Source organism: Bubalus kerabau, chromosome 4 (genome assembly GCF_029407905.1).
Source record: "Bubalus kerabau isolate K-KA32 ecotype Philippines breed swamp buffalo chromosome 4, PCC_UOA_SB_1v2, whole genome shotgun sequence".
Classification (NCBI taxonomy): Eukaryota; Metazoa; Chordata; class Mammalia; order Artiodactyla; family Bovidae; genus Bubalus; species Bubalus kerabau.
The window spans coordinates 55908164-55932383 of NC_073627.1; the positions used below are offsets into that span (position 1 = coordinate 55908164).

Genomic DNA, 24220 nt, shown 5'->3' on the forward strand with positions numbered 1-24220 from the left:
GGGATGCCCCAAGCCCCCAGAATGGGCTTGTGCACGACTGGAGGCTTGACTCAGACTGTGTGGGAGGCTTGAGGTGGATAGAACAGGAGAAATCCTTCTGTGTGACTTCCTTGTGTTCCCTGCTCTGCTGGTGGGAAGAGGGAGAGGCAGGTGAAGGGACGTCCCAAGGTGCCTTGAGTTCCTTCTGCCCTGGGAGTGAGAAGATGAAGAGATGCCCTACTCCCTCTACCCCCTCACTCTCAGCAGACCCCAAGCACAGATCCTTTTCTGCGGTCGGACAGGCAAGGTTCATACCAGGCAAGGTAACAGCCGGAGTCAGTAAGATAACTACAGGCCGAGGAATAATAATGACCAGCACTTCCCATGCACCAGAGCACTGTGGATTCCCAGGAAGAAACAATAATAGCATTGCTAACATACTATGGTTACTCCCATAGTATGTATGTATTATGTATGTATGTATATAATATTATGTATATTAGTGTGTATATAATATATATATAAAAATGTATATACATATGTACATATATGTATATAATAGTATGTATATAATATATTATGTATGCATGTATATGAAACTCCCATAGTATTATGTACATGAGGACCCCAGAGACTGTAGCCCCCCAGGCTCCTCTGTCCATGGGATATTCCAGGCAAGAATACCAGAGAGAGTTGCCGTTTGCTTTTCCAAGGGATCTTCCCAACCCAGGGATTGAACCTGTGTCTCCTGCATCTCCTGCATTGGCAGATGGATTCTGTACCTCTGAACTACCTGGGAAGCCCCATACATGAGGACAGAGAAAGACAAGAGAGGTGAGGTAACTTGCTGAGGCTGTTTCAGTTGGAGCAAAGCATCTAAGCCTGTGGCATCTGATTCCAGCCTCTCCTCTGTTGACCGCAGCTCTGGTCACTGCTGTGGGAGACCCTCTCCTCTCTCTGCATTCCGCTCTTCCTTAGTGTCAGGGTCCTGGACAACGTGTCCAGCTGACGAACGAGTTTCTAGTCTCCCTCACAGCTTCGTGTCGTCAATGAGATCTAACTGGAGCATATTTCTCTTTCCTGCTGCCCAGAATGCCAACAGGATGCCTGGACCTGCAGCAGCCGCAGTGAAGCTGCCTTGGGAAGCCAGGTGCTGAGGGTGGTGGAACAGAAGCCTAGAAGGGGCCTGGAATCTACCAGATCAGCTCTGGCCTGCCTCATTTTTTAATTTTTTTTTTATGACATGAGAGAAATATAAATCTCTATCTTGTTTAGGCCACATTGATCAGATCTTACAGGAAGATAAATGCAGTTCCTAGGTGTTAAAGCCTCAGAGAAGAAACCAGAGCTGCTCTTGTAACACACAAGAGGTTTGCTAAGCAGAGTGTCTGCCAGGATCCAAGCTCGTGTCTTGTACCCTGTCTCCCAGTCCCAGCGTCATCAAATGCAGGGGCCCCAGGGTCTGAAACACGTGCCAGGAGTTGAACACAAGTGGAACCCAGAGGGAGGGGGAGGGGAACGCACTAAAGGGAGAAGAGCCTCAAGGGGGATGAAAGGGCTTTCCTTACCAGCTCTGAAAGGGGTGTCCCCACAAAGCCAAGAGCTGAGGCTGGAGGCCTTGCGTCCTTTGAGGAGCTGGACACCAAATTATCTGTGGATCCTAACATGTTAGATGGTACCCCAGGAATCTGAAACAAAGGGCCATTGTTTATGTGTCCTGGATTCACGTGGGTCAGTCAACCATCAGTAAGACCGCTTGACAATGACCCACACCCTCTGTCCCTCCCACCGTCCAGCATGCAAAGGAAAGGGTACCATTTGGTGGAAGTTAAGTCTGAGCTGATTCGGCCTGAGGCCCACCTGAGGCCCATGCTTGCACTTTCCCATCATGCAAGCAACACTCGAAACCCATCTGTCACCAAACCTGTGGGGTCTTAGGGTGGTTCAGTACGGCCTGCCCCGCAGAGGTGTGGTGTGGGACCTTTAAAAGAACAGATCTTCATCTGCCATTATCTCCATGCTCTTGTCTCCTTGGGGGGCACTGGCCTCATCATAGCAGAGATTCTTCAGTTCAAAAACCTCAGGATTCCAGACAGCAGAGCTGCTCTCTCAAATCGTGGTTTTAGGATCCCATCGGGAGAGATCTGCTCGTATCCCATTAATGTGAAAACTGGTGGCTTGGTGTCATCTGTGGGGTGTCTGGGGCTCAGGAACTCAGTGGTCAAGGCCATCAGGGACCAGGGGAGGGGGCTGAGGGCATCTGTGAACCCACTCCAGGGAGGACAAAGCCCCAGCGGGAGGCTGGTCTGACGCAGACCACAGAGGAGGGGCTGGTCCTCACCAACGCCTCTGTGAGAGGCCTGAGCTGGGCGGTTGACCTTGAGACCAAGTCCCTGCGGAGGTCACTGTGTCCTTGTCCTCTAACGGGTTCCCCAGACATCTCTATCAAGACCATCTGCAGATTTCCCTCCAGTTGGCACCTCGGCTACAAAGATAATGTAGGTATTTTCAGTCAGCCTGGAGCAGGAAAGATAAGGGAGGGAAGTCGGGCAAAACTTGATTGAGCGACCAAGATAAATGTCCTGTACCGCAGGAAATCGAAGTGCAAAAATAAGGATGGGGAGCAACTGAAATATTTAAAAAGATGGAGAAGGCGGGCAGTGAGGGAGCAGCCGGGCCCCTTCATCGCCCGAGCTCCTGAATATTGCAAGAGATAGCAGGGTGGAGGGAGGCCCAGAATAGACACCAGCCATTAAGGGAGATGGAATGACAGGGCTTGGCTCGCAAATGGGGTTGTAATTAAGAACCGAGCAGAAAGAAGAGGGGTTTAGAGTTTGAGCCTTTGCCCCTGGTCTCGCTTAGGTTGCATCTCAGAGAGAACGCTCCCCTGTGCTGTGCTTTTTGACTCCTGGAGACTTCTCTCTTGCCTGTCCTCCCAGGATTGATGTAGGCGGTGAGACCTGCAGCAGGCTTGGGTTGTGGTCGACTTGGGTGTATTGGTGAGAAGCGAGGCTTGGCTGCTCTGACCAGTAGACCCAGTGGTAACTGAGTGCTCGTGTAAGATAGGAGTTTCCTGTGATGCCACGGTTGGAGGGGAGCCTCCTACACAGTCAGAGGGACCCGGGTTCCTGCCATCAGGCCTCGGTGCCGGCTACAGGCTTGAGGCTGGCTGCCCTGGTTCCAGCCCCAGGGAGAGGGAAGGAGAGTGTAAAGGCACACCAGCACCCCCCGGTTCAGGCTTGGGAGCGCGCCCCTGAAGAGTGGCTGGATGCTGGTAGACAGCGGTGAGTGCAGCCCCATCCGACTGGGGCCTGGACACCTCCCTTCTGCCGGGGAAGCCGCAGGGGGCAAGCTGAGCCTCTGCCTCTCTCAGGACAGTCAGGGTCTGGCGGCAGACCAGTGGTTCTTGGCTTAGGGGTGGTGGCACTTTCCCCATCTCTTCGTGGGTGATCTCCCCACCCTCGTCCACTTACCAGCTGGGGCTGCAGGAGGCTGAAATGCTTGTTTCTGCTTATGAATGGGAAGCCTCATCTTTGCAGAAACTCTCCCTCTTCTCCTCCCAGGCAGAGAGGAAAATCTAGGATGGAAGGGGGTCAAGTTGAACCAGCCACATCTAACAGGGAGGACTGTCTCCTGAATTGGACTTTCAGTCTGAGAAGTGGAGCAGAGGCCCACGGCACACACTCCCACCCTGCTCCCACAATCAAGCACATGGAGATGTCTGTTTCATGGGCAGGAGTGGGGCTGAGTGGGTTCCATCCACCAGGCCCTGGTGGCTCGGAGCCAGCCTGCTCTTCCCAAGGACCATGGCTGCTTGAACGGTCCTGGGGTACATGTGTGCTGAGAGCCATGGGCCACCTCTGCAGACCCGGTGGCCTTGATCAGTGCTCACAGTACTTTTTCCTCCATCTGCCGCCTCGTCGATCAATACACAGACTTCATCGGGGGCCGGCCGCTGGTCAAGCCAGATCTGACGATTTCAGTGGTTTCCCCCAAACATAACCTAATTCCCTCCTCTATTTTTAAGGATAAAATCGATGCATAAAACACTTGAATGACATAAAGGGCATGGAATAGCTCATCTTTTTTTTTTTTTCCTTTCCCTCCTTATCATCAGCCTGGCATTTCTTTAAACAATGAAACTGTTTTCTTTCTTTGGACATGAAACGTGGCCTTGGAGACTTTGACTCACAGTCAGAAGACCCTGGTGTTTTGGGATCCATGAAGAAGTCTTGCTAGGAGTTCTCTCCTTGAGAGCTCTCTCCCAAGGAAGCTGGGAGCAGGCTGAGTGTGCATTTCTAAGGAATTTGCCAGAAAGCCTGTGTTTATGCTGGAAGAATATTTTAATATTCTAAAATACTGGCTATTCCGATCACACACACCTGGATCCTATGGTTCAGGGTGGCTAGCATACGCCCAGAGCTTGCCAGTTGCCTTGTTTTTGCTGAATTCTGTTGCCTTATCAAGACACAAGACCTTGGGGAAACTTAATTCCACAGTCCCAAGAGCACACCTCATCTCCTTCCTCTCCCGGTTCATCCAGGCTCCTCTTGGACACATTCTCATCAATCTTAACACTTTGAAATTTAGAGGGCACAGCCCTTTTCTTTTTAAAGCATAGAGTTTATTTTTCACTCGCTATATAAGTCAGGCTAGTTCAATATAAAAAATGGAAAAAAATATAGTTACCAGGTGATGGAACGAGCTGGGTGTGGTGGGGTGCAAGCAGGGAGCAACTTGCTTCTCCCCCCACTGCCCCTGCCCTGACTTTGTGAATTCCCTTCCCTTTTCTCTTGCTTTTTGGCTACTCCTACGCATGAGCAAAGAGTCTCACTTCTTCATGTAGTCAAATATCAAGTCCAGGCTCATAGCAAACTCTCGTCCGTTTGGTGACTTCTCCCCTCCCTAAACTCGGGTGGAGGGTGCAGAGTGGGACCAGCTCCTTCTCTGTTCTCTCTGCTCTTCTGCTCCCTGGCTTGGTGGGCCGCCTCTGCCTCCCTAATGTGGAAGAAGGGTGGGGGCGGGGATCAAGGGACCAGCTAGGTCGTGGTTGACAGGGAGAGCTGTACTTGGTGTGGTGATCATCTAAAAAAGGGGGACTTGGATAGCAGAACAAGGTGATTGGCAAGCAGAGAAGCTGGGAACAGGCAAAAGCGAGGGGGTCAACATGAGAGTGTTTCTGTTGAGCCGAGGCTGGAGGTAGTTGCTCTGTGTGGGCAGAGCAACTTGTTTTCAAGGGGCCAGGCTGGGATAGACAATACGTGGCTTTCCTCATGGACCCTGGATTCTAGTGATAAATCTTGTTGAATAAGGTCATTATCTTCATTGACATCATGGATATCATTATCATCAACAACAGAATCCTAGAGACTTCCCTGGTGGTCCAGTGGTTAAGACTTTGTCTTCCAGTGCAGGAGATGCAGATTCAGTCCCTCTTTGGCAACTAAGATCCCACATGCCTTGTGGCCAAAAAGCATAAAAACACTTTCCTTAGTCTCCCAAAGTGGGTGCTGTCCCCCGTCTCCTTCTTTCTGTAAACAAGGGAGGAGATCCACACGTGAACTCAACATGGCCTGTTTATAAGACTAACTCACATTCTGCTCTTTGTTAAAAAGGCAGAAGTGCCTCCTACTTGCATTGTTCTTCTCAAAAATGTCGGCTCATTGAATCACTTCTATCAGGACACCCAAAGCTTTGAACCTTAGGTAGCAACACACCTCTAACTTTGCGGAGATATTTAGTGCTCTCAATTCAGATTTTTTCTTCTTCTTCTTCTTTGCAGCCAGATCATCCAAGGGACAGGATGGGGGTAGGTTAGGAAAGAGAGAGATCAATCTAAAAGTTGAGGCTGATGGTTAATGGCCTTTAGATTGCAAAGAATGGGTAAACAGATTTAGCACACTGATTCAACATATTAATTGTTTGTTAACCTTTGCCTAACCTTTAGGAAGCCTCTGAATGTGTGGATTTAAAACCCAGAGTACACTGGAACTATTCCCATGGCGCAGCCCACTTTTGCCAGGCGTTAAAACTCATTAATTTTTCCTGAAGCAGGAAAGGCGGCGGTGGGGGTGGGTTGGGGGAAACAAAGCCTACCAAATAGGGAACTAATCAAGCAAATTAATGTATGCAGAAGGCTCTCTCCCAGGCTAGCAGAAATATCCATTTGTTACCTATATAAACTATAATTACATAAAATGCAAGCGATCGCGAGATGGAGTGTGATTTAAGGGTTGAGAGAGCAAACGTAATAACAATAGTGTAAATACTGATAGCCCTCATCACTCTAATAATGGTGGCCCTGGGCTAGCGCCCTCATCTAGGGATCTCTGAGCATGTGAGCTGCATTAATTAGCCCTCTCACCGCGCGGCTGTGAGGGGTGCTCAGAGTCATCCCCCTCCCCACCGCTGCTCCCTTCAGGTGGAGAGGACAGACCCAGGCAGGAGGCTGTGGAGTCCCACTGCCCCCCTCACTTCCCTGCTCCCAGTGCCAGGCAAGTTCCAAGCTGGAAAGCACCTGCCGGCCCAGTGGCAGCCCCTGGCCTTGGTTCTGTGAGTCTTGGATGAGAAGAATGGGTTAGTAGTCTTCTAGTAACTGTATCAGTCAGCCATTCAACAAACATTCTGCAGGAAGGAGAAACCCTAAGAGGCCGTAGATGCACCCACCCCAAGGTCTGCAGCCTTCAGACTCTCTCTGAAGACCGCTGCCTGTCCTGTCCTTGAAGCCCTGGCTGCTGCTGCTGCTAAGTCTCTTCAGTCGTGTCTGATTCTGTGTGACTCCATAGATGGCAGCCCACCAGGCTCCTCCGTCCCTGGGATTCTCCAGGCAAGAATAGCGGAATGGGTTGCCATTTCCTTCTCCAATGCATGCGTGCATGCTAAGTCGCTTCAGTCATGTCCGACTCTACGTGACCTCATGGACAGGAGCCCACCAGGCTCCTCCGTCCACAGGATTCTCTAGGCAAAGAATATTGGAGTGGGTTGCCATTTCCTTCTCTTGAAGCCCTGGAGGAACACACTATTGATTCTTTGGGCCCCTGGGCACCTCAGCTGTGACATCTGAGACTGTCTCCTTCTGTTCTAGGCAAGTCCCTCCAGTTAGTTGCTCAGTTGTGTCTGACTCTTTGCACAACCCACGGACTGTAGCCCACCAGGCTCCTCTGTCCACGGAATTCTTTAGGCAAGAATATTGGAGTGGGGAACCATTCCCTTCTCCAGGGGAGCTCCCTGACCCAGGGATCAAAGCTGGGTCTCCTGCATGGCAGGCAGATTCTTCACCGCTGAGCCATCAGGCAAGTCCCTCCAGCTGCAGTCTGATGTGTCTGAACCCATCCTCCCCAGCTGATGTGAGTCCTCCTCAAAGGAAGGGGGTTGTGTGAACACTTGAGACTATTGTTTCCTCAAAGTTAACTGTGATGTAACTAAAGTAATCACTGAATTATCTTTACCGAAGATGGACCTCTGGAATCTGCCTGGTGGGATCTAGCCTTCCGGTCCTTGTAAGATACCCTAGAATCATCTCCAGTCAGACATCCATCCTGATGACAATCCCGCTGTCCTGAATGAGCCGGACAAAGGCTTGGGCTGCTGCCCTGGGCGGGTGGCATGAGCAGGCCCCAGCTCCCACCCCCCACCCCCAAGCCCGGCCCTCGAGACTGGCCCCTTCCTTCTGCACCTCCGCCCACCACCTTCTTTAATAGCTGCTCTCTGGCGGTGTGACTTTGAGCATATTTCTCATCCTTTTTCTGCCCTGCTTTTATCTCCTACAAAGCAATGTGTCTGGACCAGATGACTTCTGGGCTGCTTCCCAGACATAGATTCATTGGGAAGATACATTCATCCAGGCCCCTCAGGCTCTGCTGTAGTGGCCTTACTGCCTGTGGCCTGCCTGCTTCCCGTTCCTGCAAGTGAGGCCCCTGCCCTGCTCTGGACAGGGTGTTAGGAAGAGCAGGGCTTCTGTAATCTCACAGGATCCCCAAAACAAGCCGTGGCCCACAAGGCCTCCTGGACCAAGGTGCTGAGGAGCCCGGCCCAGCCCAGCATCCTGTAGACCCCCCACTGTGGCACCGCTTCCCGCCTTTCTGTTGACTGAGGCCTCCGTCCACACCCCTGTGGAGGCTGCACTCTGTATAGTCTTGGCTTCTGAGCTTCTCCGCCAGCACCCTGGGTCCCTTCAGGCCCTCCTGTGCAGTCTGGGTCCCTCTGAGAGTGACCTTGAGCAACAGAAGAGATGGGGAGATATCAGCTTCTGAAAGCCCTGCCTTAACTCTTGGTTAGAAGCCAAATCAAACAGCAACAACCAAGACTGAAAAACTAAAAAGAAAGCAAGAAGAATCCCACCTTATACACTCCGCAGAGATGTCCTGTAACTAGTCATGGAAGGTGTGCTGGGCGGGAGAGGGGAAGCCAGGTGTCAGCTGTGGGAACGTGGGCACATCCGTAGGCCTCTCGTCTTCCTGTTTCTCGGCCAGTTGACCACCTACAGCTTCAAGGTCAAGTGGATAATGCTGGCAATTTCAGATGGCCTGCATGCAGCAGCCACTGGGGGAGGACTTCCTATGTGCCAGGCACTTTGTGGCGGGCTTGACACACACCATTTGCTGCAATGCAATGACTTCCCTTTGAGGTTGGCAATAGACTTGGCACCACTAGCCTCCCCCTTATAACTGGGGGCTCCAAGAGTAACTTTCCTTGAGTCAGATGCTAGGAAGCGGCAGGGCAGGGATTTGTACTAGGCTTCCTGAGGTGGCCTCTCTTCAATGCTGCTTCCCTTTACATTGCTGTCTCAAGCTTGCAGTGTTTGCTTGGGCTCAGAATGAACAAATGAAGGCTCACGCTCTAGCTGGTAGTCTACACGCAGGAAAAGCCACAAACTCAGGAGTGTCCTTCCCTCGCAAAGCTCAAGGACTTGCAGGGCTGAGTCCTCTGACTCAAGGAGGAGCCCCTGGTTGGCATTTGGAAGTTGGTCTTGCCCAGCGAGCTGGCCAAGCCTTATTTAGGGCTGACACAGCCTCAAGCCCCTGGGATTGCTTTTCTCTGCCTTTCCAGCTCTCTCTGTCCCCTGGTGTGGCTGCAGCCTGTGGTGACTCATTTGCATCAGCTTCTAAAGCTGTGGCCACACCCAACCCTGGGCCAGCCTTCTGCGGCTGGCTGCCCTTATGCCAGTGCCTTTTCACCCACCAAATCACGCGGATTTCTTTTTGGAGCTTACTGGCCCACACCCTCACCACCGCCTCAACACGCACGCATGCTGGGAGTGCAGCCAGACCCTTGTGTGGAGCTGAATGGGCCTGGGGTCTCTGCGGTCCAGTGTGGCAGCCACAACCGTTAGTTACCCAGAGCTTGAAAGGTGCCTAGTCCTAGCTGAGATGTGCTGTAAGAAGGAAGTACACAGCAGACATTTGAAGACGTAGTATGAAAAAGAAGAATATAAAATACCCCAATCTTTTTTAAACTAAAAAATTGTCCTCCTCCAGTTATAATTGACATTAGCATTGTAGGGACTTGCCTGGTAGTCTAGTGGTTAAGACTGTGCCTTCCAGAGCAGGCGGGGGCGTGTGGACTCAATCCCTGGTCAGGGAACTAAGATCCCATATGTCTCACAGCCAGAAAACCAAAACATAAAACAAATGCTGTATTTTAACAAATTCAATAAAGACTTTAAAAATAGCCCACATCAAAAACCTTTAAGAAAAATATTTATAAAAGTAAAAAAAAATACTTTGTATTAGTCTCAGGTATACAGCATAATGATTTGATAGACGCATATATTGGGAAATGATCACTGCAATAATTCTAGCTAACATCCCTCACCACACATAGTGATACATTTTTTTTCATGTGATGAGAACTTTTAAGATCTACTCTGTCAGGAACTTTCAAATATGCAATACAGTATTGTTAACACACACACACACACACACACAGAAGTCGCTCTGTCTTGTCCAGCTCTTTGCGACTCCATGGATTATAGCCTACCAGGCTCCTCGGTCCATGGGATTTTCCAGGCATGAACACTGGAGTGGGTCTGTTTCCTTCTCCAGGGGATCTTCCTGACCCAGGGATCGAACCCGGGTCTCCCACATTGTAGGGAGATGCTGCTTTGCCATCTGAGCTACCAGGGAAGTATTGTTAACGGTAGTCACTATCTATAGACTATATGAGGAGATAGTGCTGTGCTAGTCATGCCTGATCTTTGCGACCCTACAAAGGGTCTGTAGCCCACTAGGCTCCCCTGTCCATGGGATTCTCCAGGCAAGAATACTGGAGTGGGCTGCCATGCCCTCCTCCAGGGGATCTTCCCGACCCAGAGATCGAACCCGAATCTCTTATGTCTCCTGCCTTGGCAGGCAGATTCTTTACCACTAGCGCCACCTGGGAAGTCCTAATGAAACAGTGCTGCTGCTGCTGCTGCTGCTAAGTTGCTTCAGTCGTGTCCAACTCTGTGCGACCCCATAGACGGCAGCTCACGAGGCTCCCCCGTCCCTGGGATTCTCCAGGCAAGAACACTGGAGTGGGTTGCCATTTCCTTCTCCAATGCATGAAAGTGAAAAGTGAAAGTGAAGACGCTGAGTCTTGTCTGACTCTTAGTGACCCCATGGACTGCGGCCCACCAGGCTCCTCCGTCCATGGGATTTTCCAGGCAAGAGTGCTGGAGTGGGGTGCCATTGCCTTCTCCGATGAAATAGTGCATGTTGGGCTAAATAAGATATATTAGTAAAATTAATTTCACCTGCCTCTTCTGTTTTTAATATGGTTACCATCGATGAAAATTAGAGATACCAAGAGATACCAAGGGAACATTTCATGCAAAGATGGGCTCAATAAAGGACAGAAATGGAATGGACCTAACAGAAGCAGAAGCTATTAAGAAGAGGTGGCAAGAATACACAGAACTGTACAAAAAAGAGCTTCATGACCCAGATAATCACGATGATGTGATCACTGACCTAGAGCCAGACATCCTGGAATGTGAAGTCAAGTGGGCTTTAGAAAGCATCACTACGAACAAAGCTAGTGGAGGTGACGGAATTCCAGTGGAGCTATTCCAAATCCTGAAAGATGATGCTGTGAAAGTGCTGCACTCAATATGCCAGCAAATTTGGAAAACTCAGCAGTGGCCACACGACTGGAAAAGGTCCGGTTTCATTCCAATCCCAAAGAAAGGCAATGCCAAAGAATGCTCAAACTACTGCACAATTGCACTCATCTCACATGCTAGTAAACTAATGCTCAAAATTCTCCAAGCCAGGCTTCAGCAATACGTGAACCGTGAACTTCCAGATGTTCAAGCTGGTTTTAGAAAAGGCAGAGGAACCAGAGATCAAATGGCCAACATCCGCTGGATCATGGAAAAAGCAAGAGAGTTCCAGAAAAACATCTATTTCTGCTTTATTGACTATGCCAAAGCCTTTGACTGTGTGGATCACAATAAACTGTGGGAAATTCTGAAAGAGCTGGGAATACCAGACCACCTGACCTGCCTCTTGAGAAACCTGTATGCAGGTCAGGAAGCAACAGTTAGAATTGGACATGGAACAACAGACTGGTTCCAAGTAGGAAAAGGAGTACATCAAGGCTGTATATTGTCACCCTGCTTATTTAACTTCTATGCAGAGTACATCATGAGAAATGCTGGGCTGGAGGAAGCACAAGCTGGAATCAAGATTGCCGGGAGAAATATCAATAACCTCAGATATGCAGATGACACTACCCTTATGGCAGAAAGTGAAGAGGAACTCAAAAGCCTCTTGATGAAAGTGAAATTGGAGAGTGAAAAAGTTGGCTTAAAGCTCACCATTCAGAAAACGAAGATCATGGCATCTGGTCCCATCACTTCATGGCAAATAGATGGGGAAACAGTGTCAGACTTTATTTTGGGGGCTCCAAAATCACTGCAGATGGTGACTGCAGCCATGAAATTAAAAGACTTATTCCTTGGAAGGAAAGTTATGACCAACCTAGATAGCATATTCAAAAGCAGAGACATTACTTTGCCAACAAAGGTCCGTCTAGTCAAGGCTATGGTTTTTCCAGTTGTCATGTATGGATGTGAGAGTTGGACTGTGAAGAAAGCTGAGTGCTGAAGAACTGATGCATTTGAACTGTGGTGTTGGAGAAGACTCTTTGAGAGTCCCTTGGACAGCAAGGAGATCCAACCAGTCCATCCTAAAGGAGATCAGTCCTGGGTATTCATTAGAAGGAATGATGCTAAAGCCGAAACTCCAGTACTTTGGCCACCTCATACGAAGAGTTGACTTATTGGAAAAGACCCTGATGCTGGGAGGGATTGGAGGCAGGAGGAGAAGGGGACGACAGAGGATGAGATGGCTGGATGGCATCACCAACTCGATGGACCTGAGTTTGAGTGAACTCTGGGAGTTGGTGATGGACAGGGAGGCCTGGCGTGCTGCAGTCCATGGGGTTGCAAAGAGTCGGATACGACTGAGCGACTGAACTGAACTGAACCATCGATGAAAATAATAAATTAATAATCAGTGATAGGACTAGAAAAGACTTTTATCTGAGCCAAACAGCCCTGAGAACCACAGCCCTGAAGGCAACTTCCCAGATTAGTCTGAGAAACTGTTCCAGAGAAGCATGGTTTTCAGCACAGTTTTCTATCTCGTCAGAACAAAGAACGTTAAATGAGTCAAGGGAACATTTATTTCTTCAAGGTTTCAAAAGAGCAGACCAGCACGTACGCAGTGAGTCAGTATGGCCTTGGTGCCTGAGAAGAGAATCTTACCATCAAAGGGGGCCAAACATGGGCGTCCCAGGAAGAGGGGCATTTAACCTGTATTTTTAACATGGTCATTCGTTACTTCTGGTCAGTGTGCCCTTTTCTTTAGGAATTAAAGCAGATGTACAAAGTATGTTTGATAGCCCACAAGCAAGCTATTTCAGTTACCATAAAATTCATGTTAACCCACACACAAGCCAGAATGACTTCCCTGTGTCTCAGTATGGGAAAGTTTCTTTTATCACCACTGAATGATGTTTAAATCACATGTACGGCTTTCACTGCACTTCTCTTGAACAGTGCTGGTCTAGAGACTCAGAGTCACGAGTTCTCTAGAAGAACCGCTGCCTTTTCTGGATGAACGTCTCTGAACACAGCGGCAATCCCAGCAGATGTTCTGCCCCTTTCTTCCCCGGCCGTTCTGAGGGGCCTGCTGTGCAGAGAACCTGCTCTCTTTGAAGTGAATCTTAGCTCTTTCTATTTTCCACTCAGTCCTTCAACATACTTTTAATAAGCACGAACTAAGAGCATCGACTCCTTCTGTCTGCTCAGCAGATGGCTCTGGTGGTGGCTTTTCCAAGATAATACTCTCTTGGGTACAGGAAAGCCCTGGAGGGCTGTGGACCTATGTTGCCCTAAGAGGCCTTGGAAAGGGAGGCGCCCTGGCTGTCACCTGCTTCATCACTGCCAAAGGCCAACGGGACCCCTCACTAACACTGGCCTGGGGCCCAGCCTTTCATTCCTGCTCCGCCCCTTGAGTTCGGAAGATGTTGGGGAAGGGAGTGCTGAAGAGAATGACCCAGACCTGTTCGGCCAGGAGACAAAGAGGAAGTCAGTGAAGTCTTTTTGCTCAGCTTGACAACGTCCCCAGCTCCCGGAGACTTTTGAGACTTTGCTTGAGAAGCAATTGGGGCTCCTCTGTCACTCTCTCCTGTCAGCACTCCTGAGAAACCCCTGGCCAAGGGCACTAACTGCCGCTCTCTGTGGAGAACTGAGCATGCGTCAGGAGCAGAGGTCTCTGTGTATATCTCACTTAATCTGTCAACAGCCCTGAGGGATGGGTGCTGTTACTAGCCCCAGTCCCCAGGGGAGAAGTGGGGCACTTTGCCTGAAGTTAAAAAACTGAGAGAGAGGCCTTGCGGGACTCTAAATATGCTTTAAAAACATTGATGCTTGTCAAATCTATATTTTAATTTTTGAACTATGTAAGTAATGCAGATATTTGCATTATAAAAATTAAAAAATAGAATGCTGAAGATCTCCTTTGCAATCCTTCCCCCACCATTCCTTTTGCTTGAAACCTCCCAAGGTAACTGCCTCCTGGGTTTGCACACGTAGTATTTGCTCTGCTGCTGCTGCTAAGTCGCTTCAGTCGTGTCCGACTCTGTGCGACCCCAGAGATGGCAGCCCACCAGGCTCCTCCGTCCCTGGGATTCTCCAGGCAAGAACACTGGAGTGGGTTGCCATTTCCTTCTCCATGAGTATTTGCTCATGCACCCATATTTCGGTATTTAGAGTGTTGTTTCTTATGGTTGAGAAAGTACAAAAATGTTTATTAGTTGATTGTGAAGTGAAGTGAAATCACTCAGTCATGTCTGACTCTTTGCGACCCCGTGGGCTGTAGCCCACCAGGCTACTCCGTCCACGGGATTCTCCAGGCAAGAGTACTGGAGTGGGTTGCCATTTCCTTCTCCAGGGGATCTTCCTGACCCAGGGATCGAACTGAAATCTCCCGCCTTGCAGGCAGACGCTTTACCCTCTGAGCCACCAGAGCAGCCAATGATTAGTTGATTGAGAAGGGTTAATTTACTTGAGCGTTGAATTTACCAACTTTCCAAGGGGGAAATAAAACTTAGGGTTTTGTTTTATTTTTTAAGCATATATGCTACCATGTTTATGTACTATTCCTGACCAGCTTTTCTTTTTTTCTTAACAATGTCTTTTTTTTTTTTTTTGGCCATGCTTTGTGGAATGCAGGATCTTAGTTCCCCAAACAGGGATCAAACCTGTGCCCCCCGCAGTGGAAGCAAGGAGTCCTGAACATTGGACGCTTGGTAGTTCCCAACAAATAATGTCATAAAGGTCTTTCCACATTGGTAGGTATAGAGTCCCTTCATTACTTTGAAATAACTGCAGTGTTCCATGGTGTGGATGTATCAATGATTTCTCTAATGAAGGATATGTAAGGCTTTATTTTGAACAGTGTTGCCATAAAAACCCTGTGCCTACCACCTCGCATACATCTGTCGTGTTGCTGTAGGGGGATTCCAGGCATCATTGCTGGGTGTGAGTGCTAGCATTTTGATCAATAGTGATACATTGTTTTTGAAGAAGCCTTTATTCCCCCTGCCTCCTCATGAGAATGTCCATTTACTCATATCTTCATAAGAACTGTACACCTTCCAACATTAGCATTTTCATCCCTCTAATAGGTTCTTGATAATATTTATTATCCCTCCTGCCTCATTTTCCTGCCACAGACCCCTAAAAACTTCAGACCTTAAATTTCCTGTTTTCCAATCGTGGTGACCACGCCATAGTCCTAGAGTGGGGTCTGGGTGACAAGTTTTCCCCCAAGATGACATCTGGCAAGGTCGCCAGCAGCCACTGTTTAATATTTATTGGCAGCCCGCTGTGTGCTGGGCCCACACAGCAGCCCAGACCTTCGGGAAGAAAACATGCAGTGATTTGAAAGGCAGAGATTACTTAATAAAAAGCGACAGCCCCATCCGAGGCCACAGAGGTGCCACTGCTTCCCTGGGCGTCTATGTTCCCAGTGAAGCAGGTGGGGGTGTGTCCCCCTCTGAGAAGCCCCATTAATACGGCAGCTGGTCTCCTACAGGATGTCTCCAATGGGCTCATCACTTCTCCGTCTATGAGCAATTAAACTGCACCAGGACGCCCTGTATCTTTATATCACCCCCTAATGACTTGGGGGGAGGGGGTGGATACAAAGAGCTCACATCGTGGTTAATTGGCAAAGTGATCACCTTTCTCCAGAGGCCAAAAGTCCAGTGCATTTCCCCTCCTCTCCCCTTGCCAAGGCCAGAAAACAACTGGCTTTGTCCCTGCCGCGCACCCCTAGAATTAAATGTCATTTGCAAAGGCCATAATTGCTTGAAGAGACAGTCGCTTCTTTTTGTCTTTCTCAGATTCTGATCCTTTTAACCCGGCCCACTCCCGCTCCCGCTTCCCCGCCCTGCAGACTTTTGTTTCCTGAGTCCCATCCCAGGGCCTGTCAGATTACATTTTTTATTGCATCTAGACAAAAAGCCATCTGGAGCTCCTGGTCTCCACTGTCAGTGGGCCTCGGTTCCCAGGCTCTCCTGCCAGGACCCCCCCACCCACCGCCACCGATTAAGAGTCACCCCCCGCTGGCTCCCTCTCTTTATTTTTCACCCCCTGCCTCCACCCCCTCCTCAGCCCCAGTGCCTGAGTCCCTGGGCTCCGCTACCTTGTCTTGGCCGGAACAATGTGGGCTGTCAGTTTGCATTAAGCATGCAGGGAAAGCGCCACAATTTCAGTAGGCTAAAAGCTTACAGATTCTTCATTTGCTTCTCCCAGCCGGGAGTTTCTCCCCTCATGGCTAATATACTTATTTTAGGCCTGAGTTATTCCTCTTCTTTCTTCTTGGCCCTAAACCTAAATAGCATGTTAGGGAAGAGCCTTTGTAAGGACAGGAAGCCAAGGACACAGCATGAAAGCCCACCTCTCCTGGCTTCCAGCAGCCTAGCAGGGGAGCAGAACTGCACCTACTGGGGGTAGGGGGTGGGGGTGAGAAGAAAGACTGGCCACAGCCCCACCCCAGGCAGGGCCGGGCCCCAGGAATGACATCCGCACTCTAGGACCTGTGTGCTGATCGCACAGGGTTAGAACCCAGACCCGGGTGACTTCCAGCATCCCAGTGTGTGGAGAAGGGCCCCAAGTGGGCTGCAGAGGCCTCTGCTTTTGAGAGTCTGCCAGGCAGAAGGAAGGGTTTGCCCTCAGGTGGGATGGGTCGCAGGCATGCCTGCCAGGATGCGCCTGTCAGAGCCTTGAAGGAATCAGATGTGTCTGGGGAGGTCATGAGGCTGGCAGGTAAGAGTTGGGTGTCACACTCTCATGTCTGGGCTCTGTGTCATGGGAGCCATGAGACCCTGGGTGCCAGGCCTAACTTCTCAGTGTTCTCAGCTCTGATGATGGTCGTTACCATTTAATACCTCGTGGGGCTGATGCAAAGACTAGGTAAGATGCTGGTGAGAGCTTTCAGCATCGTGCTTAGCGCATAGTGAATGCTCAGTCCACACTGGCTGTCCTCCGTCTTAGAGGGATAGGTACTGGGTGATCTTTTTCATGTGACATTCTTGAAAAGACGAAGCTAGAGCAGTGGAGAGCAGATTGCCAGAGGTAGGTTTGGGGAAGGGTGTGACTACAGAGGGGCAACACCACACGGTTTTGGGCTGCTGTGTATCCTGATTGTGGTGTGGCTGCACAGATCTACACATACGTCAAAATTCATCCAGTTATACACAGAAATGTCAATTTCACTGCATGTTAATTTTGAAAAATAAAAAATGAGTAATGACATTGTCCAAAATAAATAAATAAGTAAATAAATATATAAAATTAACTACTTGGAAAAAAAAAAAAGAAAAGAAAAAGCAAGCAAACAAAAGCCCCACTGGCTGACCTGATTAGTTCAGGCTTCAGACTCCAGGCCTGTCCCTTCTCGATTCCTACTCAGCGGCGGAATCAATCATCTTTGCACTCCTTGGGGAAATAGTGCCTTGTGGGACCTCTTCCCCGGAAAAAATGGGCCCGAGGCCCACCAGGCTGCAGGACATGTCCCCTTGGGGATGTCCTCCAAGGCCCAGTCCCTCACGCCTGGCGGGCTGCTTAGGGAGGTACCTCAGTCCCCTCACTTCTGCAGATTGCTTCTGGATGGTGGAAGGTTTCAGAAAGCTCAGTAAATCAGAAACAGCGTGCCTGGACAGACTCCCAGCCAGATCTCCAACTTCGGATCCCAGGTCAGCTCCGAGCAGGGTGGAGACTCTTATTTAAACACGTCTACCACTGGCCTTTGGATCAGAAGCTGGGACAGAAGTGTAAACCGTGAATGTGTTCACTGTTCTCTCTGCTTGTTGGACATGAACCTGAACGTGGCTGTGAGCTGATTCATCCGGCACTTACAAGGGTTTGCACACGAGCGGCTCAGGGAGGGGCTGTCCTCAGGGGGTGGGGAATGGGGTTACCTAAGCAGCGACTGCTTCTGAGGGGAGCACAGTGAAATGGGAGGGACTGCACAGCTCCTGGGGCTTGCATATTCTGTTTAACTCTCACCAGGTGCTACGAAGTTGGTTTTTTTTGCTCTCATGAATAACTGGAGATTCAGAGGGTTATAGAAACTAGCTCACAGTCTTAGAGGAGTGAAGCTCTGTCCCCAGATCTCTGTCTCTCACTCCAAATACGGGTTCCACGCCACCCTGGCACCTCTGGCAGCCTTTAATTAATCACCTAATAAAGGCAGGCATGATACCTGTCAAGTCCTGTCAACAGTTAACACGTTCAAATGTTCAATTTTCACAAATGATCAACTGGCCTGACCATATCGCTCAGCATCTTTCCCAAAATACCAAAACTACTTTGAGACTCACCCTCTCACTCATAATTACAGACTGCCCTGGGGAGCAAACCTTTTTAAAAGCAAAGCTGGTTGTGAAGTTGCAGTGGGCAAATAGAGCCTGCATTGTCTCACAGTCTCTCTGTGATGAGCGCAGGCCAGGGCTGCTCTCAGCTGTGGATGGCGCTGATGTTGGTGAAGGATCCGGGAGTTTGAAGGCTTGGATGGCTTGGCTTTGCACCAGTACATAGAAGAAACTTTTGTTTCCAATGAGGCTGCAGTGGAAAAACAAAGTGGCTGGCCCGGGCCTAGGCAGGTGGGAAAATTGAGCTGTGACAAAAACAAGACCAGGAGCTGACTGTGGCTCAGATCATGAGCTCCTTATTGCCAAATTCAGACTTAAATTGAAGAAAGTAGGGAAAACCACTAGACCATTCAGGTGTGACCTAAATCAAATCCCTTATGATTATACAATGGAAGTGAGAAATAGATTTAAAGGCCTAGATCTGATAGATAGAGTGCCTGATGAACTATGGAATGAGGTTCGTGACACTGTACAGGAGACAGGGATCAAGACCATCCCCATGGAAAAGAAATGCAAAAAAGCAAAATGGCTGTCTGGGGAGGCCTTACAAATAGCTGTGAAAAGAAGAGAAGTGAAAAGCAAAGGAGAAAAGGAAAGATATAAGCATCTGAATGCAGAGTTCCAAAGAATAGCAAGAAGAGATAAGAAAGCCTTCCTCAGTGATCAATGCAAAGAAATAGAGGAAAACAACAGAATGGGAAAGACTAGAGATCTCTTCAAGAAAATTAGAGATACCAAGGGAACATTTCATGCAAAGATGGGCTCGATAAAGGACAGAAATGGTATGGACCTAACAGAAGCAGAAGATATTAAGAAGAGGTGGCAAGAATACACAGAAGAACTGTACAAAAAAGAGCTTCACGACCCAGATAATCACAATGGTGTGATCACTCATCTAGAGCCAGACATCCTGGAATGTGAAGTCAAATGGGCCTTAGAAAGCATCACTACGAACAAAGCTAGTGGAGGTGATGGAATCCCAGTTGAGCTATTCCAAATCCTGAAAGATGATGCTGTGAAAGTGCTGCACTCAATATGCCAGCAAATTTGGAAAACTCAGCAGTGGCCACATGACTGGAAAAGGTCTGTTTTCATTCCAATCCCAAAGAAAGGCAATGCCAAAGAATGCTCAAACTACCGCACAATTGCACTCATCTCACACACTAGTAAAGTAATGCTCAAAATTCTCCAAGCCAGGCTTCAGCAATACGTGAACCGTGAACTTCCAGATGTTCAAGCTGGTTTTAGAAAAGGTATAGGAACCAGAGATCAAATTGCCAACATCCGCTGGATCATGGAAAAAGCAAGAGAGTTCCAGAAAAACATCTGTTTCTGCTTTATTGACTATGCCAAAGCCTTTGACTATGTGGATCACAATAAACTGTGGGAAATTCTGAAAGAGCTTGGAATACCAGACCACCTGACCTGCCTCTTGAGAAACCTGTATGCAGGTCAGGAAGCAACAGTTAGAACTGGACATGGAACAACAGACTGGTTCCAAATAGGAAAAGGAGTACATCAAGGCTGTATATTGTCACCCTGCTTATTTAACTTCTATGCAGAGTACATCATGAGAAATGCTGGGCTGGAAGAAACACAAGCTGGAATCAAGATTGCCGGGAGAAATATCAACCTCAGATATGCAGATGACACCACCCTTATGGCAGAAAGTGAAGAGGAACTCAAAAGCCTCTTGATGAAAGTGAAATTGGAGAGTGAAAAAGTTGGCTTAAAGCTCACCATTCAGAAAATGAAGATCATGGCATCCGGTCCCATCACTTCATGGGAAATAGATGGGGAAACAATGGAAATAGAGTCAGAGTTTATTTTTCTGGGCTCCAAGATCACTGCAGATGGGATTGCAGCCATGAAATTAAAAGACGCTTACTCCTTGGAAGGAAAGTTATGACCAACCTAGATAGCATATTCAAAAGCAGAGACATTACTTTGCCAACAAAGGTCCGTCTAGTCAAGGCTATGGTTTTTCCAGTTGTCATGTATGGATGTGAGAGTTGGACTGTGAAGAAGGCTGAGTGCTGAAGAATTGATGCTTTTGAACTGTGGTGTTGGAGAAGACTCCTGAGAGTCCCTTGAACTGCAAGGAGATCCAACCAGTGCATTCTGAAGGAGATCAGCCCTGGGATTTCTTTGGAAGGAATGATGCTAAAGCTGAAACTCCAGTACTTTGGCCACCTCATACAAAGAGTTGACTCATTGGAAGAGACCCTGATGCTGGGAGGGATTGGGGGCAGGAGGAGAAGGGGACGCCAGAGGATGAGATGGCTGGATGGCATCACTGACTGGATGGATGTGAGTCTGAGTGAACTCTGGGAGTTGGTGATGGACAGGGAGGCCTAGCGTGCTGCGATTCATGGGGTTGCAAAGAGTCGGACACGACTGAGCGACTGAACTGAACTGATGGGAATACATGGGTTTTCCCACAGCCCCCTGCAGAAAATAAATTCTTCTTCATCTGCACACCTCAATTTTTTTTTTCTATAACGAAAAATTAGAATGGTTCCTAAGGTTCCTTCTAGATTCAATGTCTTGTAAGGTTGTATCTCAACACTAGGCACCTTTGAGCACAAAATAAAATATGATGACATATAACAATGACAATTTTTTGAGCACTTGCCAAGTTGTATGCTACTTTTAATCTTCACAACAGTATCCCGAGGTAGATATAGTTAGCATTCTTTTCTTTTTACTTCGTTTTTTCTGTTTGTTTTCTTTAATTAAAGTATAGCTAATTTACAATTATGTGTTAGTTTTAAGTGAATAGCAAATGATTCGATTATGCACATATGTATGCTTTTTCAGTTTCTTTTTCCTCATAGGTTATTATAAGATGTTGAGTATAGTTCCCTGTGCTATGCAGTAGGTCCTTGTTGGTTATCTACTTTATGGATAGTAGTGTGTGTATGTTAATCTGCTAATCCCCGGCTCCTAATTTATCCCTTTCCCCTCCCCCTCTCCTTCCCCTTGGCCCCCCCACCTCCCGTCACTATCCCCTTTGGTTTACACAGCTTTGTTTTCTATGTCTGTGAGTCTCTTTCTGTTTTGTAAATAAGTTCATCTGTATCTTTTTTCTTTCTGGGCTGCACCTCGAGGCTTATGGGATCTCAGTTCCCCGACTGGGGGTGGAACCTGAGTCACAGCAGCGCAAGTAGCGAATCCTAACCCCTAGACCATCAGGCAATCCCTCTGTCATTTTTTCAGATTCCACAAATAAGTGGTATCATAGGATATTTATCTTTCGCTGTCTGACTGACTTTACTTAATATGATCCTCTCCAGGTCCATCCATGTTGCTGCAAATGGCATTTTCTCATTCTCTATGGCTAACATTCCATCGTGTGTGTGTGTGTGTGTGTGTACGTACGTCACATCTTTGTCTGTCAGATTGCTTCCACGTCTTGGCTATTGTCAACAGTGCTGCTATGAACATTGGGTGCCTACATATTTTGAATTCAGAGTTTTCTCCAGATAGATCCCCAGGAGCAGGATTGTAGGATCCCACGGACGCTCTATTTTTAATTTTTAAAGAGACCTGCACACTGTTCTCCACAGGGGCTGCGCCCGTTACATTCCCACCAACGGTGTAGGAGGGCTCCTTTTTCTCCACCCTCTCTTCAACATTTATTAATATTATTTGTAGACTTTTAAATGATACATATTCTGACTGGTGTGAGGTGATACTTCATTGTAGTTTTAATTTGTATTTCTTTATTAGTGATAGTGAGCATATTTTTCATGTGTCTCTTGGCCACCTGTATATCTTCTTTGGGAAAATGTCCATTTGGGCCTCCAGCCATGTACCATTCTTACTTTTGAACATGAAGACACTGAGGCCCAGAGAAGTTGAGTAACTTGCCCAATGTCACACAGGGAATACACGGCAGAAGCAGGATTTGAACCATCTAGTTTGGCTCCCAAGCTCCTGTTTTTTTGCTGTGGTCAAGTAGCTAAGACACCCACATGGCTCACAGCCTTCCCTGGCCCCACACTTCTTTAGTACCCCTGCAGAATTCCTCAGAGCTCTTTATTTTTTTCAGGTAGAAAAACTAAATGATGTGGCATCAAGGGCAAAACAGCGGTCACTTGGGGGCTTATCTAATTCAGTCCCCTCTTTGAGTTCAAGGTGAAGTTGTGAAATCTAGGCTCTCTTCTTAATTCCGATCACTTGTACTGACCGTGAGTGAATGCACCTTTGAATCGGTCCCAGATGTGTTCACATATTCAAATCTGGAGTGGAGAGCACTGGTCTGGAAGTCTGAAGAACTCCAGCTCTGCCTTTAACCATCAGTATGACCTTGGCAGGTTCCAGCCTCCCTGGCCTTTCAGTCCTGATTGGCACGGAGGCAAGCAGATTCGACCAGTTCACAAATCTCAGGCGTGGGGCCCAAACTGAACCTGCCGACAATTTTTGTTTAGTGTGTGCACTGGTTTTCTATTTGAATACATTGCCAACATTTAAAATAGGGAGCGTTCGGGTAAAAACCCAGGTCTCCAGAATCACATGAAAAACAGGAAGATCTGATAGATTTGGACTTCCCTTCTTATAGGGCAATGTGAGCAAGGGTGGGGCCTTGATGCCCTTGGGCGAGCTTGTGCCCCCCACGAGGGCTCACATCTTTTCTTGGCCCCTCCGGGTGGGTTCCATGTCACCAAAGCCTCCATCCATCTGACTTGATGCGAGTGTTTCATCGTTCGCCTGTTCGCCACACTTTGAAAGGGCTAGAAAGCACCTCCTTGCATTATGACTCCCTACAGCGGCCGCTGTGGGTGGGCTCCGCGGTACCAAGTGGCTGAGTCGGACATGGAACCATGAGAAGAGGGGAGCTGGTGCTTTGCGTTGCTGTGCCCTGGTTGTTGGGTCTTGTCTTGTTGCTTCTGCTGCTACTGGTAGGCAGAAAGTTTGGAGACAGCTTGCAAGACACTCTTTTTCATTCTTTTTCAGCACCATTTGACCCTCCTGTGAAAGAGGACAGAAGCCTCGGGGATGGATGGACCCTGGTGTGGATTTCCAGAATTCCTTTTGGACACATCTCTGCCTGTTCCTTTTGACAAAGTCCTTGCTTTTCAGAGATTAATTGTTGTCAGATGCAACTTATTTTCTAATCCTTTTGGGCTCCATTTTAAACTTTCTGCTTTATTTTACCTTTTCTGATAAAGTCGCTGAGATTTGGTCTTTCTTTTCTCTTACGGATTTGCCAATGATTGTCTGCTTTGACAAATTGGATTCTTAAAGCCGATTCTTTGAAGAAAAGGATGTCGTGTGACAAGACAAGAAACAGCTCATCCTCGAATCGGGAGGATAAATAAAAAAATAAAAGCAACCCCATTCTCTGGCTTCCCAGTGACTCAAAGGGTGTCTCAGCTGTCACTGATAATCTAATCTTTCTATGATAGGTGAGGAAGAGGACAATGGTGAGCCAGGCTGTGAGTGTGATAGGCCTCTGATTAATAGCACTGTCCAATACCTCCCCAGCCCCCAGGACGGTGATTAATGACATTTGACGTGAACTCTGACCTCCCCCGGCAAGAACAGAGGGAGAAGATGGAGCGGCTCAGACAGGAGGGGGTCCTGCCGAGCCTGATTGATTCCTGGAGGCTTTGACTCTGAGGGGGAGAAGGGGGTGCCGGGGGTGGTCCGGACACCCTTGCTCCCTGTTCCTGGGCTCCGGCAGGCACCCTAGCCTAGCAGCTTTCACACTGATCATCTCTCCCATGGCCCAGACTTTTCACCGCCCTATAACACTGCGTCTCACAAGCAATTCCCTGCGAAGCCTTGGCTGACCTCCACTGACCTGTCA

The 24220-nt window shown here is 48.4% G+C and overlaps 1 long non-coding RNA gene across 1 annotated transcript in view; it reads left to right on the top strand.

Annotated features, from left to right (window-relative positions):
- The window catches only part of LOC129651431 (uncharacterized), a 39739-nt gene extending 15996 nt beyond the window's left edge, over nt 1-23743 (top strand). Inside the window, exons 3-4 of the long non-coding RNA XR_008714136.1 lie at nt 14699-14817; nt 23365-23743. This is a non-coding gene — a long non-coding RNA (uncharacterized LOC129651431). The remainder of the gene's footprint in view (nt 1-14698; nt 14818-23364) is intronic.
- Nucleotides 23744-24220: the final 477 nt, after the last annotated feature.